At 33.3% G+C, this 19,471-nt stretch overlaps 1 pseudogene; it reads right to left on the bottom strand.

The window, feature by feature from the left end:
- Positions 1 to 1,693: 1,693 nt before the first annotated feature.
- On the bottom strand, positions 1,694 to 11,908 carry LOC124371561 (annotated as a pseudogene).
- Between the last annotated feature and the right edge of the window lie 7,563 nt (positions 11,909 to 19,471).

Below are 19,471 nucleotides of genomic sequence, written 5' to 3'. Positions count from 1 at the left end.
AGAGAATATTTGATCTCTGAATGATGAGATGGGCAGAAGGAGAGAAAAGAAGGAGAAAGAGAGATTTTACCAGCAGCTGTTCATAAACAAAAAGATTAACCGAATGAGGTGACATTCCCACGAGTAAATTGGCACACCTGTCTGGGTGAACAATACTGGAAAACTCTTGACCATATACAGGGTGCATAGATATCTCAGTGCTGCTATCATGAATATGGTCAGAACGTGGAAAAGCTGGAGATACTGATATTAGTCTACTAAACATTAAGTCCTGCTAGCCTGAAGGTTGAGACTGGGGAACTAGAGAGTAACAGGCTAGAGGTCTCTCTGAATATCACAACCCAAGCAACTAGAACCTATCTTCATCAACTTAACTTAATATGGAATATACATTCAAGAGACCGTTTCCACATTACTCTCTTCCAATTTCATGTCTCCAGTAGATATTTACAAACATACATTCTAACAGCTTCTTATTGGAATCAAATACTTAATTTTATAAACAAAATGCTCCCAATAATTATGAAATTTTATTTTTGTGAGGCCTTACGTATTCAAGGAACACATCATCTCAGACCCACAACTCTGATGAGTTGTTTGTAAATGAAATATTTACAAACGAGTTTGAAAAACTACTAGAGAAAGACATTGTTTAAAAAAATAAACATTCAGTAGACTAATAATGATGCTCACACAATCTACAAGACATTATTAGAACTATTAGGAGCCAAATTAAAAGCAGATTGCTTTTCCGACCTGAGCTCGCCACCGCTAGGCCCAACTACAGCATGGTAAGATATTTTTGTCAGTAGTCCGCAATGGGTTAAATAGTACATCAAAGTTTAAACAAGTTTGGTTTCCTTTCCAAATTTTAAAATTCATAGGGATAAGCAACAGCAGAACAACTACCACTTTCAAATGTCATACAATCAACTGAATATGACTACTAAAGTTTACAAGTTGCATTTAACCATTATTGTTTATGTAGACAAACAATTTTTTTTAACTGTAATCTTCTCAGCACTAACTAGCATTTTAACCACAATGACAATTATTAGTGACTGTTTGGTAACTTTTATAACATACAAGAGTGAGATCTACAAACAACTGTTGTAACACTACTGGCGATAATTATTAAAATAGTAGCAAAACATTTTTAAAAGTACAGTGATTAAATCACATAACATGGCTAATATTGAATGCTTACATACTGAGTATATTGTACATAATATCATAAAATGCCATGTATAGAGTTAATATCATAATATTTCGGTATAATAAAACAGAAGAAGGTGGTCCCAAGAGTATTGACTTGTCTGGAGGTAGTAGGGACACAGTATTATGTCTTTTGAGTGCTTTGAAAAAATACAAGTGTACATTTAATATATCAGCAAAATATTGTAATAAAACTAATAAATTTTTTTTTTAATTACAAGGGATAAGCCCAAAACAAAATATATTCCCATTTTTACTTTCTCTCTGGAAATTTGTTGTCAGGGCTAACAAAAATTACATGAAAATATTTTTAAATTTTCAATGAGAATATACTGAAACACATAATTTCATCTTCAATGTAATGAATCAAAATTCTTACAACACACATTAAATTGAAGAAACTTAATATTGATGATTTTTTTCAAAAGAGGAATATAACGATTATAACGGTGCAGCGATTGAGCACTAGATGGTGGTTTTACTTGCTTGAGCTTCTCCGCCAGCATTCATCTGTCATCTCATCTAACTCTCGCACCTCGTAACACCCGAGTCAGGTCGGCCTCCTTTGCAGAGCCAGCTTCGTTCCAGCGTACATCACCTGCAGGTCTCTTTGGCTGTCTGGAACAGTGCATTCAGATTGCAATCAATTATATAATCCATAAAAATCAAATATTACGTTTATATCTTGAATGTTACAGTTGCTAATACCTCAGAATACTATGGTAGCCTGTGTCTATGGATGTGTTATTATGGTTCTAAAACACTGATTATGCATGGAATTTTACAATTTCCAAAATATTGTTAAAACATAAAGGCCACACTTGTATATTAGAAGAGTTCTTTTTATTCATTGGATAAAGTCAATAAAAGTGTTCTTTGTATTGTAAGTGGTTTAATTCGACAAGACAACTCTTTAAATAATAAATATAACAGTATCAATGTTAAATTATGGTTGATTAATCATATTTTTGTATAAATAAAAACACAAATTTATATAAAAAAAAACACTTATAGCAAAATTGCGTCAGGATTTAAATTTCATACTAATTTACTGGAATAACAACCTTTTCCCCCCAAATTATAGTAAGAATGAGTTGGAATCATGTCTTTAGCCAAGCTACTGCAGTTAGTTTACCTCTCGGTGTTATGTAGATGAAGGTCATCGGATAGGAGACTCGGCCATCGCTGTGCTGCATGCGGCTGCTGTACACTAAAAAAGCGAGGCTGATGCTCTGGCAGGATATCTCTCAACTCATCCAAACATGTGTCCTACAACAGTGTAGGAAACTTTCCTTTTTATATAATAATATAGTTTTTATCCTATAAGATGAACTATTTCCATTAATGTAAATTGGATCTCATGTTTAACAATTTTAATGTTTCGTTAGTTATTTCAGAATTGGAAATTGTACATAGTTACTTTCAGATGTTAATATACATTTTTATGAGCCCAGACATTTTCATCTGGATTTTTTTTTAGTTTGGGCAAACTATTAATATATCTCCATAATTGCTAAATTCTAAAATATAATTACTTACATACAATTGAATTGTTATTTTAGATTTTACATTAAACTTACGTCATTGAGGCTTTTAAATCTAAAAGCTTTGCACAGGCAACATTTTGTGACCTGAGTAATAAAGTATTTGATGTTTTTGATCATAAAACATTACTTTACAAGTTGGCATATTGTGGTTTTAATGGAGTAAATTTGAATCTAATCAAATAATTTCTTGGAAATTGTCAAAACATTTGTGTGTGTAGGTAGAGTAATATCAGATATAGCCTATATCAAACATGGGGTACCACAAGGGTTCTGTATTGGGGCTGTTTGTTATTTACTTTGATTGTGATCTACCGTTAGTTTTAAGCAGTCACACAACTTTATGCCACTGACACCACTATTTTTTCAAATAGCAGTCTGATTTTCAAACTCTCTAACATTTGACACACACAACTCTGTCGATGGTACATATCAAATTTTGTTTATGGCAGATGGGTTCTAAATGATGATTGTAAAACCCAAGAAATATATTTTAGATTTAGAGATTTTTTAGAACAAGTTAATATAGAAAGCGTCAAGTTCTTAGGTATCTGTATTGATCAAAAACTTTCTTGGGAACCTCATGTAGCATACATTTTAGCTATTTATTTTTATTCATAAGTTTAAAAAACTATATACCAAATAACTGTGTACGATATGCTTAATTTTGCTTTCTTTCAAAGCATAATCCACCAATGGTATCTTACTCTGGGGTTACAGTAATCAAATTAATAGGATATTGCTACTAAAAAAAAGTTATAATAATCACAGATTTTTACAAATTGGATCATTGCAAATTTCTTTTTGAAAAATTACAATTTTTAACTGTTATAGGTCTTTATATTTTGTACATACTACTATTTACAAAAGAGTAAACTTACCCAACCATCAATTATGACAGGACATCCACAATTATAATACAAGGAATAATAAATGTGTTGATATACCTTTTTGTAGACTGTCAAAATCTCAATAAGTTTATAAGGTACTATAGTCGAATAGATACAACTTCCGTATCGGCGTGGTGGGGTGTTCTGACGTTGGAGTGAGAGGGAGAACTGCCTGGTTGGCTACCTGACCAATAGGAGCGAGGAGCGTCTGATGCGGTTGCCATAGCAACAGGCACTGTTGCCACATCGGCAAAGGCATATTGGCAAAAGTGGTAGGCTTATTTTACTGCACGCTGTTACATCTGGAGGGTTTGTTCCTAATTATTGCTTGTTATTTGCTTCAAAGCAAACCACAGACTACCATGAAGAAATGAACCATGACACTTTTTCAAAAATGGTTCAGAGAATCACTTCTACCTAACCTTTCTACTCCATCGGTTATTGTTATGGACAACGCCCCATACCACTCCAAGATTTTAGATAAGGCCCCAACGCAAGGTAACAAAAAAAGCGGAAATTCAGGCATGGCTTCGCAAGCATAACATACAATTTGCAGAAGATTTTACAAAAGCTGAGTTGTTAGAAATATGTGAAATGAATAAACCACCGGTCCCCAAGTATATTATAGATGAGATGGCTAAAGCCCAAGGACATAAAATTGTCAGACTGCCACCTTACCATTGCCATTTCAATGCAATAGAGATGGTTTGGGCACAAGTTAAGGGACACGTTGCTCGGAAAAATAAAAACATTTAACATGACTGAAGTTAGGAGGTTAACCGAAGAAGGACTTCAACAAGTTTACAACCGTAGAATGGACGGATATCGTAAAGCACAAAAAAAAAATCTATTTTAGAAGCGTGGGCACAAGAAGGTCTCATTGAAACAGCAGTAGAGGAAATGATAATTCACGTGAATGGAGATGACAGTGACAGTGAAACTAGTGACTTTGAAGATTTTGCTGACGAATATAGAGTGCAAACTGACCAAGGAACACAGGAAATATACGTCAACAGAATGTATGCTGACGGTGTTTGAAGTATTTTGACAGCCCCCGCAATAAATATATTCGTGCTGTGAATGCAATATTAGGTTTTTCAGAGTACCCAAATTATTTGTCTTTCACGATATCCGAATTATTTTGTAGTTGTAGATTATTATATAGTATAATGGTAACATATTAATATCGCACATATTTGTGTTAAATTAGAGAAATTTTGTTTCTGATTACTAGTGTAAACAATCAAAAGACAACACACACTGACGCGTTGTTTGTTGGTAAGTACGCTGGCGCGCACCGTCTGATGTTCTCTTCTCAGTGTTCGGTGAGAAAGTGACCGCTCACGGCAGTGCCCGCACCAACGCGGCAACACTGCGGCATCAGTCTCCCACTGCTCGCTGCCCCTCCACACCCTTCCAATACGGAAGTTATATCTATTCGACTATAGGTGTGAAAATGTTCAACAACCTCCCTTCAGAAATAGCAGAACTACCTATAGTTTTATTCAAGAATGAATTGTATGAGATTCTTTTGTTTAAAATTTTATCCTATTCAGGAATTCTTGAATCCAAAGAACTGTTAATTGATGTGATATTTATAAGACGTTTGTTATGTTATATTAACCTTTTGCTATAGTTACCACAGTTGGTATAAATTATTTTGTCTGTCTTTTAGAGTTTTTTTTGGTTTTCAGGATTGTATTGTATGTTGATTTTGTCCTATTATCAATATAATTTAATATAGCGGATTTGACCAAGAAACCAAGATATCACCAAGTAACTTAAAGCACTGGAATGACTGAAAACTGCATATTTGGACATCAATGATCATTTATTCAACTATAATAATTTTCTATCACTGCTAAAAGTTTTGACAATTTTTTCAGCAGTAAATGTGTTAAGCAAACTTTTCTAACTGATCTAAAAAGTATCTGTATAGATTGACTTGTGTTGTGATTTCATATTTGTTTAATTGTACATACAGTAAAACTTGGACAATTTGAACCTCAAGAGACCAGTAGAAAAATCTGAACTTTTCATTAATTTAAATTACATAAATTTGTTAAAGGAGGTTTTTAAAAACTCTTTTAAACTCTGTGATATGTTTATATAACAAAAACATTAATGTTACAAACATATTTAATAAAGTTCTTTTTAAGTTGCATATCTGAAGTATTATTAATATACTGTAACAAAACATAAAGTCTCAAGTACAGTAATAAGAAAATCATTACAAAGATCTCATGCACTCACTTTGAAATGCATTGTCGCAGTGATGACTAAACAAAGATACGGCAAGAAGGGAGTCCATGAGGCAAGCATGGTAGCATTCATCGCCTGTGCAGCTAATACTTATGTACAGTATTATACAATGCATTGGAGTGTTGCCTCATTTTTTTATGAATTCTAGCTCAGAAATTATGCATTATGGATATAACAATTTTGAATAGATAAACAGAATTCGAATTGACCACCCTATTTTCAAAATTCACTTAGTACACATAACAGGGGAGCGAAACAAAAGTTTCAATTTTAAATAAAAAAAGTTTGAACTACCTATGCTCTACTGCATATTGAAAATTATTATTAACAGTGTTTCCAAAATATGGCTAACTTTATTAGTATTATTTAAACATGTCCTAATGAAATAAATTATGATTTTGTAACTCTTAATAGGCTTTATTTATTGCATAAATATAATTAAAGATGTAGCATTGAACGTTCATGACAGTCAGGATACCCCTTTAGTGGATTCATCAGTAACAGTATTAAAATATAAATCACATGTAATAACATATTTTAAGTTATTTTCAGTTTATTTAAAAAGTTTGTAAAAGTTACTTATGACTAAAAAATAATAAGGGGAACATTTTTCATACACGCCACCAAGGTACACTAACTCATTTTATAGTTTTGTTTTTTATTGTGTTCAAAATAAATCTTACAACAAAGTATATGAGATTTGGCCAATCTGCCTACAGTTGAAATTGATATTAAACTTACCTCCACCATTGTGTCAATGCAAATTTTTTGCTTCTCACGATCAACTTTCACTGAAACAAAAGGAAAAATTACTGTAACAAAAATTATTTTTAACTTTCAATATAAACATGCTTATATATTGATAGTAAAAACAATTTCCTTTAAAAAAATTTAATTAATATGCAACGATGGAAAAATTTTTAAATGTATATAGCTTAAAAAACTACTAATATTGTATTTTGAAAAATTGTAATTGAGGTAAAAAAAACTGTATACTTACAAATAAGAGCTGTGTTGTTTTCATGTTTACGGAAATCTGAACTTTTTTAAAGCGTCTTTGACATCATCTTCAATATCACAAACTTTGACAGACTGAAAAAGATTGTGTAAAATATAATAACACATTCTTGATTCAACTTTGAGGAATGGTAAAAACAAAAATTCTACCAAATAGACATATAATTAAGACACATATCACTTTATGTGCGGATAATTTTTCTCTATATGCTAACCCTATTTTACCTCCTTCATTTAGTTAAGCTATTTTTAAATCATATAAAATATACTTACTGTCTGAATTGTTTTATATTATATACTGTTTAAAATATCATAATATTTAGTATAATAATAAATACATGTTTTGACAAAAATTATTTTTGAAAAGGTTCAACTGCAATGTAATTGTTATCTACACAGAATGTTATCTCCATTGATAGGGGAGATAAAACTGTTAGCATATTTATAGATCTTTTAAAATCATTTGATAGCATAGCACATGAAAAAGTTGGTTATTTTATAGGAAAAGTAGTAGTTACTACTTAGTTAGCTATGCTCCTGTTAAATTCCACTGCAATTACTGCATTTGACCAATGGTAAAACAGTTTACTGCATTGATGTCTAATGCAGAATCAAAATAATTAATTCATGATGAATCTAGCTTGTGGAGTGCCACAAGGTTATGTCCTGGAACTTGTTTTATTTCTTTGCTATTAAATAGCAACAGTTCCAGGTGTCTTCTGAGATGGACGGGATCTTTGCAGCCCGTCACTAGCAGTTACTCGATTTGCTTTTACATCTTTGCTGGATCTCTTCAGGTCAAGTTTTTCGCTGGGACATTTTCCCAAAAAGTGGAAGGAAGTGCAAGTGTTTTTATTCCCTAAGTCAGCCCCAGCCTCTAATTATTGTTTCATAAACTGTCCTATTATTGTCACGCTCTCAGCAGTTTGGTTCCCAGAATTGTAAGGTTATGAAAGTATAGCTTTTTGTGCCTTTCTGGATATAGAGGGTGGTTTTCATTACTCCCTTTGTAGACTTAATGAATGGAGCAGTGACTAGAAGAGCATAGACCTGTTCACTCTTAATTGTATCAGTTGGATACTGTCTTGCCATTGAGTAATGGATAGGCTTGGTGGAGGGTCCATTACTGGGGGTATAGTTAAAGATTGTCCTAAAGGAGTCCTATCAGTTCTTATTTTGTACCTGATTATTGAACAGACTCAGCAAAAAAGAATTTGAAGTTCAGTGTTAGGCATATGACCTTGTATTTATATTAAGGAGAATACATAATTTTGTATTGACCGAGTTCATGTGCAGAAAGGTGTGCTGAGGAGGTATTTCTATACTTCCTTTCCCACAACGGAGAAAGCTTAATTTACAGATTGTCTCTAAATTAGTGGAGTCATGCAGTCCAATCTTATTGAAGCTCTTGGAGCCTTGTTTGGGTTGTCTCTCCTTCACCTTTACGTGAAGAGCAAGGCAACCCTTAGCGCTATAAAACTGCTTCAGAGGACAAACCCAAAAAAGCCAAGTTAGTTGCGGGGCATATGAATTAAAATCATCAATCTGAACAATTTACATAATATGCTCATATCTTGCTCAGATTACACCAAAACAGTTCTGCTTTGATCATCCTTTCCAGGTAATTATTGTAAAAGTACCAAGTATAGCAGTAGGGTGGCCTTCTTTTGAGAAGGGAGCATAAATCCGGTATATAGATGGATCAAGAATGGATTAATCATTGGGCCTAGATGTCAAGGAATCAAATTTCTGGTTCATTAAGGTCCTGGGCTTCTTCCCAACTGTCTCATGCAGTTATACTTGCAATACATCTGTGTCCCTGGATCAATTTATCAGGGAAACCAAAGAGGACCAAGATAAATATCTGCGAGGTCTCGCAGCAACTACACTTTTTTGGTCAAGGTGGTCTGGAACTGCCTATTATCATTTAAAGGCCTGTGTCGCTGTACCAGTCTCTATAATGTGGATTTTGCGGCATGAGGGAATTGTAAAGAATAAGACAGCAGACATATTGTCAAGAGCCTTGCAACTCATAGCCTGGAAAACCTTTTTGTGGCTTGGCTAAATGTCAAGTTAAAAGTGTTGTCACAGAACAGGTGGCTATAGAAACTTTCCTCTACTAGCCTCCCAGATCTGAGACAAGAAAAAACTGCCATACATCCATTATTGACGGACAGAAAATACTTTTGATTTCGGGAAAGAAAAATACTAATCATATTCAAGAAACATAATCCTAATTTAAACTGACACTAAAGAGCTGTTGATATTTTCAACTAAAGTTCACAAAAGAGGCTAAAACATCTGTTTACATTTATTTTCTTGATAGTAACAACACTATTTCATATTTTTCTGTAATATCTGTTTAACTAAAAGTTTATTAAGATAAGAAAAATTGGAAATGTTATTAAAAACATTACTACTTTTAACTGCAAAATTTTATAAAATATGAATAATACAGTGCTTGATCAGTACTGTAAGGCTTTTATCAAAGATACAGTTACTATCTATTTTTACTACAGATCGAGCCAGTGATAAATTCATACCATTCAATGAATTACAAACAATGTTAAAAAAAAACCAGCTTAGATGCTTTTTGAATGAGCCTAATTGTGTATATATTTTCTTAATCGTGGTAACAAAGCAAAAATCAACTATAAACACCAGAAACACCTCAGACCAGAAGTTAATTATAATGGACGAAAGTAGACACTTTTGACAGAATAGGCTTCACAGACATGCGCATGAATATATTTTCTTAATAAGGAAAACAAGGTAAACTCAACCTTAAACCAAAAACATCTCAGAATGTAGTAGATTACAATGGTCTTAAGTATACTCTTTTTGATCTAAGTAGGCTACTCAGACCTCAATACGTGTATGTGTCGGTATGTACATGTGCGTGTACTTTACATAACATAGCTATGGTGGGAAGGGTGATTCAATGTGAATGCTAAGTTTAGCTCCAGTTCTCCTTCCTCTTAGTGCAGCGTGTAGAACCTAACACTGACACAGACTTGACTTAGAGTTTAGCAATTGTATAACATTCACCACAAATAAAGCATATTTGCCATTGTAATTTCTTACTCAAATACCACACAAATGATTTTGCTCTAATTTTGAACAATATTTTCATTCAATACACATAAAAAGAGATGGATAGTAGTTAATTATAAATAACTGCAATTAGAATTTTTTTACATTTGATAGTTTAGGTATTTCTAATCAATAATTTGGTTCCAATAGTTGTGGTGGCCACTTGCTACATTGCATCCTAGTACTATATTTTAAGAAATTGAAAAAAGTGGTTTTAGATAAAGTTGCCAATTGTAAAAACTATCCCTTCCTATATTTAAACAAATAAAAAACAGTTAAAATGCATTTTCACTAAACACAAAAGGTGTATGCGACTCTTACATTGGGGACAGTATGATAGGTAGATCCTGTTTTATATCCTTCAGTATAGTCATCAATACCTAATATATTGAATAACAAAACTATCAGTTAATATCAACATAAAATACTGTATATGTTTGAAGTTAAAAGGATTAATTACATACATACAATGACATAACCATCAAACAAACAATTAACACCGTTTAAAGGAAAAATCTCAATTAAAAACAGGACAAGCCATAAAACCAAACAAACGTCTTAAAACCAACAAAACACAGTTAGCATCTTTCAGTTCTATTTTGTATAGTTTTCTTAAGTTAACTATAATTTTTATTTAAATGAAATCAAATATTATGTTTATGATAATCTTAAAGAATTTTACAGTTGGTAAAGTTAATTGTTCAAGTTTATTTAAACCAGTATCAGTTGGTTATATTGATGGTTGTGATTAAGCAATATTGTGTGTTAATATTGGATTAATAAAACCGGGTCAGCATACCAAACTCTACCCCTTAAATTAACCCTACTACCAGTGGGCACTTTTGTCTCAACTGCTAAGCCCAAATTGGGATAACTGAAAATGTCAAAAAATACACTTGAAACACAAATATATCATTATTGTCAATAAATTACAATGCATTATGAGTTAAACAAATAAAAATTACAGAAAATATGTATTTCCTTTAATACAAATTTTGCAAAATTAAAAATTTGAAATGGACATTTTTACATTCATGGACATACAAGTTTTTCTCCTTGGGGGCAATGTCAGTTTTAAATGGTACTTTGGTATATCCAGAGGCCATTCTGACCCTATCTACTATTAAAATTATTAATATATTAAAATTATCTATATAAAATTATGTTATTTGTCATTTGCACCCCCTAAAACCATATATATTCTTTGTTCAGGAGGATGAACAGAATACGTTGATAACGTCAAATTCGTGATTTGCCACCTCGACCTTTAATCTGATAACTTCCCTTAGTTTAAGTAATCATAATAATACAATAAAGAATACCCTACTTAATGCATCTTGATTGACACATTAGTGGTTGACACTACTGTAAAAGAAATTTTAACGAGGACACATCCAGCAGTTCTAGGGTTAATCATAGAATTTATCATAAAGATTTATTTTAACATTATAATTGTAATTAGAAAATTCCATGTTTATGTGAAATATATAATATGTGCCTACTAATGATTATAAATATTTTGATTTTAGAAGTTTTTCAGAAACTATTCAATTGTTACAATAGTAATAGGCAGGGAGAAGGGTTAATGTTCAAGTTTGATCAATAACTTGTTTGAGCCACTAGGAAACTAGTAACTTTTTAAGTGACATTGAGATAAAATAAATAATTTAAAATTATATTGTCTTGTAGTCTATGTGTGATAAACCTCAATACTTGTTGTCTTACCATTTTTACAAGGAAGGTTTTATTAAAACTGTTTCAAGAAATTTATGGATTTGTGGAAACTATAAATTTAACAATCAATTTCCAATTTTTTGTGAAAGTATCTCGATATAAATATTTAAATACAACAAACAACACAACTTTATTCACTTAAAAATTCGACAAACACAAAAAACATAACAATGAGCTGTCAGCAGAGGCCATTAAGCGATAACCAAAAAGCCACACATTCTGAATAATGACAAATCTCTGAAAATAAACTCTGTAACTGTCACAATCAGCTGTTTCCAAGACACCGTCTTGCGATAACCAAAATGTCATATACTACTAAATAACTACAAGCTTCAAGTTATTTATAAAAAGGAGGTAACAGTAAAAAAAGAATGCATTAATAAACCTTGGAATTTTATTTCTCAAGACCTTGGAAAAGATAATTCTCAAGCATATCGAGATATGTTATTCCTGTAAACAGTGTTCTCAGCAAAGAAAAATGGACCGTACACCTTTTCCCGAGAAACCGCGCAAAACACATTAAATTTTGGAGAGCCTCTCATGTTGCACAATTTCAAGTGGTTTTTTTCTGTGCCCCATATTCTAACGTTGTGGCGGTTTACCTTTCCATTTAAATGAAATGTTGCCTCGTCGCTAAACACTATGCGCGATACAAAATGTTCATCGTCCATCATCTTATAAAGAACGAAGTTACAAAACTCCACGCGTCGTTCTTTATCACCCTCACGAAGAGCTTGCAGTATCTGAAGTCTGTATCCTTTCATGCGTACTCGTCGACGCAACACACGCCAGACGGACATAGGAGACATGTTGAGCTGTCGAGCAGCGCGGCGAACAGATTTCTGAGGGCTGCGTGTGAAACAATGGCGGACGCGCTCCACGTCTTCATCGGATACTCTGGGGCGCCCCTTAGTGACTTGCCTTTACACAGACAACCTGTTTCTTGAAAATTGTGCATACCATCGTCTAATGCTCTGTGATGTAGGAGGATCAACACCATACTTATTAAGAAAGTCACGCTGGACAGTTATTACAGACTCACACTGCGAAAAACGTAGAACGCAAAACGCTTTTTGTGGTGCAGACGCCATTTTCGCTAGAAATGAAGTAGGCGTTCACTCAAGCGCGCTGCTGCTATCTAGCGGGAACCATGTAAAACTTTAAAAGATACTCTTTTCAACAGTACGTTGTTGGCGCATTTAGCTCAACAAACAGAATAGTTGTGATTTTATTAAATCGGATGATTCCTTTTTATACACTCTGTATTTAAAATAAATAGCAAACAAGTGACACTCCATGAAATTCAGAGTAACATGATCAGTAACAAAAAATTCCCAACAAAATAAAATAAGACAAAATATAGTAATAGAATATGTAAAGCAGCTATATTGGGAAGGGCTGATTCGATGTGAATGTTGAATTTAGCTCCAGTTCACCTTTCTCTTACGTGCAGCATCTGAAATCTGACGCCGTTTGCAGTCTTGACCCCTGAAATATGGAGTTATGTTCGTCTGAATAGATCTAAAAATAGTTGGTGACAAAGAACGATGATAAAGAACGACGACGCTTAAAACAAACTCTCCGCGTCATTGCGACATCAGAGACACCCGGACTACAAAAAGTAGTGCAATCTAGGTGAAAAGGTACTCATACAACATTACATATAACATTAACTTCTTTTATTAAAAAAATGAAGCATTCAGTTACATTTTTTAAAACCCATTCAAAAGAAATATATCTGGATTTTTCTCGTATAGCAAACCAATTACATCCATCTTTAATCTTTCTACATAAGCATCAACAACCTTTTACAATTTATATTGATAATTTTAGTTGTACTTTTAAGTTATTTTGATTTATTAGTTTTATATAATATTTGTTAAATACAGATGGACTTGGGTTCAAAATCGTTTAGTCGACTATAGGCTCTACCTTACTTTCAACTTGATTGACGGCCTTATACATTACAATAACAATTTTAATACAAGCAATAAATGGTGCTTGACTATGCCACATTAGTAAATAAACGTTTAACAGTATAATCAATCGTAAATAAAAGGACATTCAGGTATTATTAGATAATAATATATGAAATATAATATATTGTTAATATTATATAAAAATACTAGCTGTTTCCCGCGGCTTCGCACGCGTCTCTTAAGCTTTGCCCGTATATTTCTTTGCCTTCAAATAGTGTTTGGATATTTTAATATACGTAACTACTGTGTTGTAATTGCAGTTTATAATGTGCAGGCGCTTTGATAACTTTTATATCTTGCAGTACAGCCTGGTGGTTAGTTACATCAATGGGCATTGCGTATAAACCTTCTACATAGAAAAATACAAATTTTCATAGTGATCGGTCCAATAGTTTCTGAGTCTATAAAGGACAAACACACAAACATTCATTTTTAATATATTATGATTGCAGAAACAGTTTAAACAAAATTTGTCGTTTCTCTTAAGCTTACTCTATGCTTTAAAACTATAAGTGTAAAAGAAATTTATATATAAATATGACCCAATTAGTGGTTAAAACTATATAACACAGTTCTTAAAACATTTTTGTTCATAATTTACATAAAAATGTTTAGATTTTTTTTTCGTAATCTTTTTTTCCAGTACTTTTCCTACAACTAACCTTACCCGTTAACTTTAATTGTTTTCAGTGTTTGTTTACTATTAGTAGTTTTTCAAGTGAGAAGGTAATGGACAACTTAAAATTTGCCCCTTCAAACAACTCAAACTGTTTGGATTTTGATACCATAACTAATGATCACAATTATTGTTCTAATAAGCAAACAATGAACATCATTTCAGGAAAAAAAAACTATTTTCTAATGACGATGTCAATAATCAAAACGAGTGGCAAATCGAAACAACTAGAAACAAAAGACATTTGTCAACAGCCAACGTTTCAGATGTTAAGAAACCTTGTAGACCTACAGAGTACGTTGCAAAAACTGCTAGACCTATTGAATTGCACAACAGATTTGAAATGCTGAGTAACGCCAACCTAGGCTCTGAAGAAGAAACGATGAATGACGACAAATGTAGGACGAAGGTGAGGCCTCCACCTATATTTGTCCCCAACATTGTCAACATAAGTAAAATGATGGTAAACATTGAACAAGTAATTAAAAAAGAGTCATATTCATTTAAATGCATAGCTAGAGATAAAGTAAAAATTAACACTGATACTATTGAAGCCTACCGCGCATTAGTCAAACATTTAACTAACATGAAAGTAAACTTCCATACATACCAAATAAAGGGTGACAGAGCTTATAGAGTAGTGCTTAAGAATATGCACTTCTCTACGAAACCCCAGGAAATTAAAACAGCTATAGAAGCTTATAACCACAAAGTTAGGAATGTGTCGAACCTTAGAAGTAGCAAATCTAAAGATCCACTGTCAATTTTTTTTTGTAGACTTAGAGCCAGCATCAAACAACAAAGACATTTTTAAAATTGAATTCCTACTAAATGCCAAAATTGTGTTTGAGCCCCCTTACAAACGTAATGATGTGGTTGCAGTGCAAAAAGTGTCAAAGATATGGGCACACAAAGGCTTACTGCTGGTACCAAAACCGCTGTGTAAAATGCGGCTCAGATCATGATACTAGCAGCTGTAATAAATCTGTAAATGTTCCTCCCAAATGTGTATTATGTGGTGGTGAGCACCCAGCCAACTATAAAGGTTGCTCTATTTACAAAGATATTAAGAAAAAGGCTTTTCCACCTCTAAGACCAGCGTTAAAAAAAGACACTCCTCCTCCAGTGCAAGATCGAGAAGTAGATAGACCTATATCTGTTCGTACTCAAAATTCAACAGGTAATCAGTCTCAACCAGTATCACCAACCTTATCTTATGCTAGAGTGGCATCAGGTCAATCAAATGTAGAAGCAAATCACAATCTGAATCAAATAATTGATGGATTTTTAAATAAGTTCGAAATGATGATGTCTCAACAAGCCCAGCAAATAGGTACATTGATTAACCTATTGACAACTATCAAAACTAAAATGAATAGATTTTATAGGATTGGACTCTGGAATGCCAATGGCTTGGCCCGACATGGCCAAGATATTCAACTTTTTATTTCAATACACAAAATAGATATTATGTTAATTTCTGAGACCCACTTTACAAACTTAAATTTTTTTCAAAATCCCAAATTTTACTTTTTATTCTACAAACCACCCTGACAATACGGCGCATGGAGGTAGCGCTGTGCTAATCAGAAAACAAATAAAACATTATGAATTACCTAGATTTCAAGAAGATCATATTCAAGCTACAAGCATAGTGGTTGAGGACTGGATGGGACCACTTACATTTTCTGGTGTTTTACTGTCCCCCGAGGCACAATATTACCAAACTTCAATTCAACGAATTTTTCGAAACTTTAGGGCCTCGTTTTGTAGCAGGTGGTGACTTTAATGCCAAACATGTCATGTGGGGTTCAAGGTTGATTAACCCTAGAGGTAGAAATTTGTTAAATTGCATGAATGACAATCACTTGAGTTACGTATCTACAGGGGAACCAACCTATTGGCCTTCAGATCCCAACAAAATTCCAGATCTTCTTGATTTCTTTGTTACGGGAGGTATTTCTCCTAACTATATGGAGGCTGTTTCATCTCTTGATTTGTCGTCCGATCACTCTCCGGTCATCCTATCAATAAGTTCATCATTTGTATTGAAAGAAAAGGCACCGTCCTTATCGAATAAAGGCACAAACTGGGTGAAGTTTCGTGAAACGTTAAATGACAGTTTAAGTCTTAATATATCACTTAAAACAAGAGAGGAAATAGACAACGCTGTGGAAATTTTTAATTATACTGTTCAGAAATCTGCTTGGAGTGCAACGCCTGAACTTAATAATACAACGTGTGGCAATATCAATTACCCAATATATATTAAGCAGCACATTGCTCAAAAAACGTCGCTTACGAAGAATATGGCAAAATTCTAGAAATGTAAGAGATAAAACAATGTTTAACAGAGCATCAAGACAGTTAAAGATTTTGCTTAAAAACTTAAAAAACATATGGTTTCAAGAATTCACTTCAAATCTCTCCCCAACTGAAGCAACAGACTATTCTTTATGGAAAGTAACAAAAAGCACAAAGAAACCGCAAGTGCCCATTCCTCCAATATCTAAACCAGATGGTTCTTGGGCGAAAAGTAACAGAGAGAAAACTGATTTGTTTGCTGCATATTTTAGTAATGTTTTCAAACCCATACCCTGTAGATAACAACTTTGATAATAGACATGTTGTAAGGGAGTTTCTTGATTCACCTAACCAACTCTCACTACCTATTGGCTCCTTTAAACCATCTGAAATATATGATGAGATTAAAAATCTTAATCCCAAAAAGGCCCCTGGTTATGAGTTAATAACAGGTAAGATACTACAAGAGCTTCCTAGGAAAGCCATACTCTTTCTTACCTTCGTATTTAATGCTATTTTGAGGCTTGAATACTTCCCATCACAATGGAAGGTGGCTCAAGTTATTGTTGTTCCTAAGCCAGGAAAACCTCAAAACGAAGTAATGTCGTACAGGCCAATCAGTCTACTACCTATACCTTCTAAATTATTCGAAAAGTTATTTTTAAAACGACTTCAGGTTTTTATAAACTGAATGCAATTTAATTCCCAATCATCAGTTTGGTTTCAGAGTGCACCACTCCACTATCGAACAAGTCCATAGAGTAGCTAATATAATAAGGCAAGATTTGGAATCAAGAAAATTTTGTTCTGCAGCATTTCTCGATGTGAGTCAAGCCTTTGACAAAGTGTGGCATGAAGGGCTTCTATTTAAAATAAAAAGTCATCTACCTCACACTGTTTACAACATTATAAAATCTTATTTAGAACGAAGGTATTTTCAAATCAAGTTTGATGATTGTCTTTCAGATCTGAAAGAAATAAACTCTGGTGTACCTCAGGGAAGTGTACTAGGACCAGTGCTGTACTTAATTTTCACTGCAGACATTCCAACTAATCAAAATTCTTTGACAGCAACATTCGCCGATGACACTGCCGTACTGGCATCCCACTCCAACCATGTTTGTAGCGTCACAAATTCTACAAACTAACTTAAATTCTATCACAGTTTGGCTTAAAACTTGGAGAATTAAAGTGAATGAAACTAAATCTGTTCACGTCACATTTACGTTGAAACATGACACCTGTCCACCAGTGTTTTTAAACAACATTCAAATTCCTCAAAGAAATGAAGCTAAGTATCTGGGTGTACATCTCGATAGGAAGCTGACTTGGAAACCACACATATGGAACAAAAGGCTCCAATTAAATTCAAAATTCTCAAAACTAAATTGGCTTTTTGGGAACAAATCCCATTTATCAATAGAAAGCAAACTGTTGTTGTACAAGACTGTTCTAAAGCCCATCTGGACGTACGGAATTCAACTGTGGGGAGTTGCTTCTACATCAAATATTGAAATTATACAGCGTTTCCAATCTAAAGTTCTCCGAAAGATATTACAGGCCCCATGGTATGTTCGTAATGAAGTCATTCACAGAGACACGAATATCCCTTTTGTTACTGAAGAAATTCCAAAGTTCTGCATCAAGTATCAAAACAAATTAAACTCTCATCCTAACTACTTGGCTATTAATCTGCTGGACAACAGTGACCATCAATTTCGGCTAAAAAGACATGATTTCTTAAACTTAGCTGATCGATTTTAAAGATGAAACAATCTCTTAAATGTTTATGTTAATTAAGGTTAATGAACTTTGATTAACCATGTCCTTAAGATTTATCATCAAATTTACTTATTGTTTGTTGTATATAAACAGATTGTAAATAAATTAAAGTCAAAAAAAAAAAAAAAAAAATATATATAAATATATTTTTTGTCGCATTATATATGTTTACAAAGAACAGCTGATTAAAAATTTGAAAAGACTCTTTCACTTAATAACATATGTTTGCTGCAATGCATTTCTTACGGGTATTTCTGTAACCAGTGGGGCGGAATCCTGAATCGGGAAAGGGATAAAAAGTATCCTATAACCTTCTACAGATCAAGACGAACAAATTAAAAAAAAAAATTAGGCGAATCCGTCCAGCCGTTTGTGAGTGATGCTGTTACACACGAACAGTTTCATTTTTATATATATAGATGATAACAACAAAACAAAATCAATTAGTTAATGCTCGTATGTAATGTTTATAATTGGGGGGGGGGCATTGTGGGCATCGTGTACTTAAATAAATAGAAAACTATTATAAGAATTTAATTCTGTAATGGAAAAAATTACAGCTTGTTGAGATAGAATTATGAATGTCAAAACTTCATAATTTGTGATAGAAGTGTTCAATGGCGCTAATGTGGAGAAAGAAGATGTTTTGAGAACGTGTGGAAGATAGCATTCGAAAACTAATCCCCGGGGTTCTGGGCCGGGGATACTGTCAGTGACAGTCTCTGAAGGAAAACGATATCGGCCTACAGCCCTCAAAGTTAGAGTCGCCAGTAAAGAGGAGGCAACCAGAAAGTCAATAGGACATTCAGTAGTTTTTACTCCAGGATTTGTATACCTAACTACAAAACTGAAGAATCGTCTCTTATTTTCTTAAGACAAAAGACGTCTTCTGCTTGGCAAGAAATCCACACGTATTCCAGAGTGGAGTGAACTTAGGAAATATATTATATTTTAATTGTGGCGATATTGATACTA

Source organism: Homalodisca vitripennis, unplaced genomic scaffold (genome assembly GCF_021130785.1).
Source record: "Homalodisca vitripennis isolate AUS2020 unplaced genomic scaffold, UT_GWSS_2.1 ScUCBcl_1624;HRSCAF=5489, whole genome shotgun sequence".
In the NCBI taxonomy this organism is placed as follows: Eukaryota; Metazoa; Arthropoda; class Insecta; order Hemiptera; family Cicadellidae; genus Homalodisca; species Homalodisca vitripennis.
This window is presented reverse-complemented; position numbering and strand designations above follow the sequence as displayed.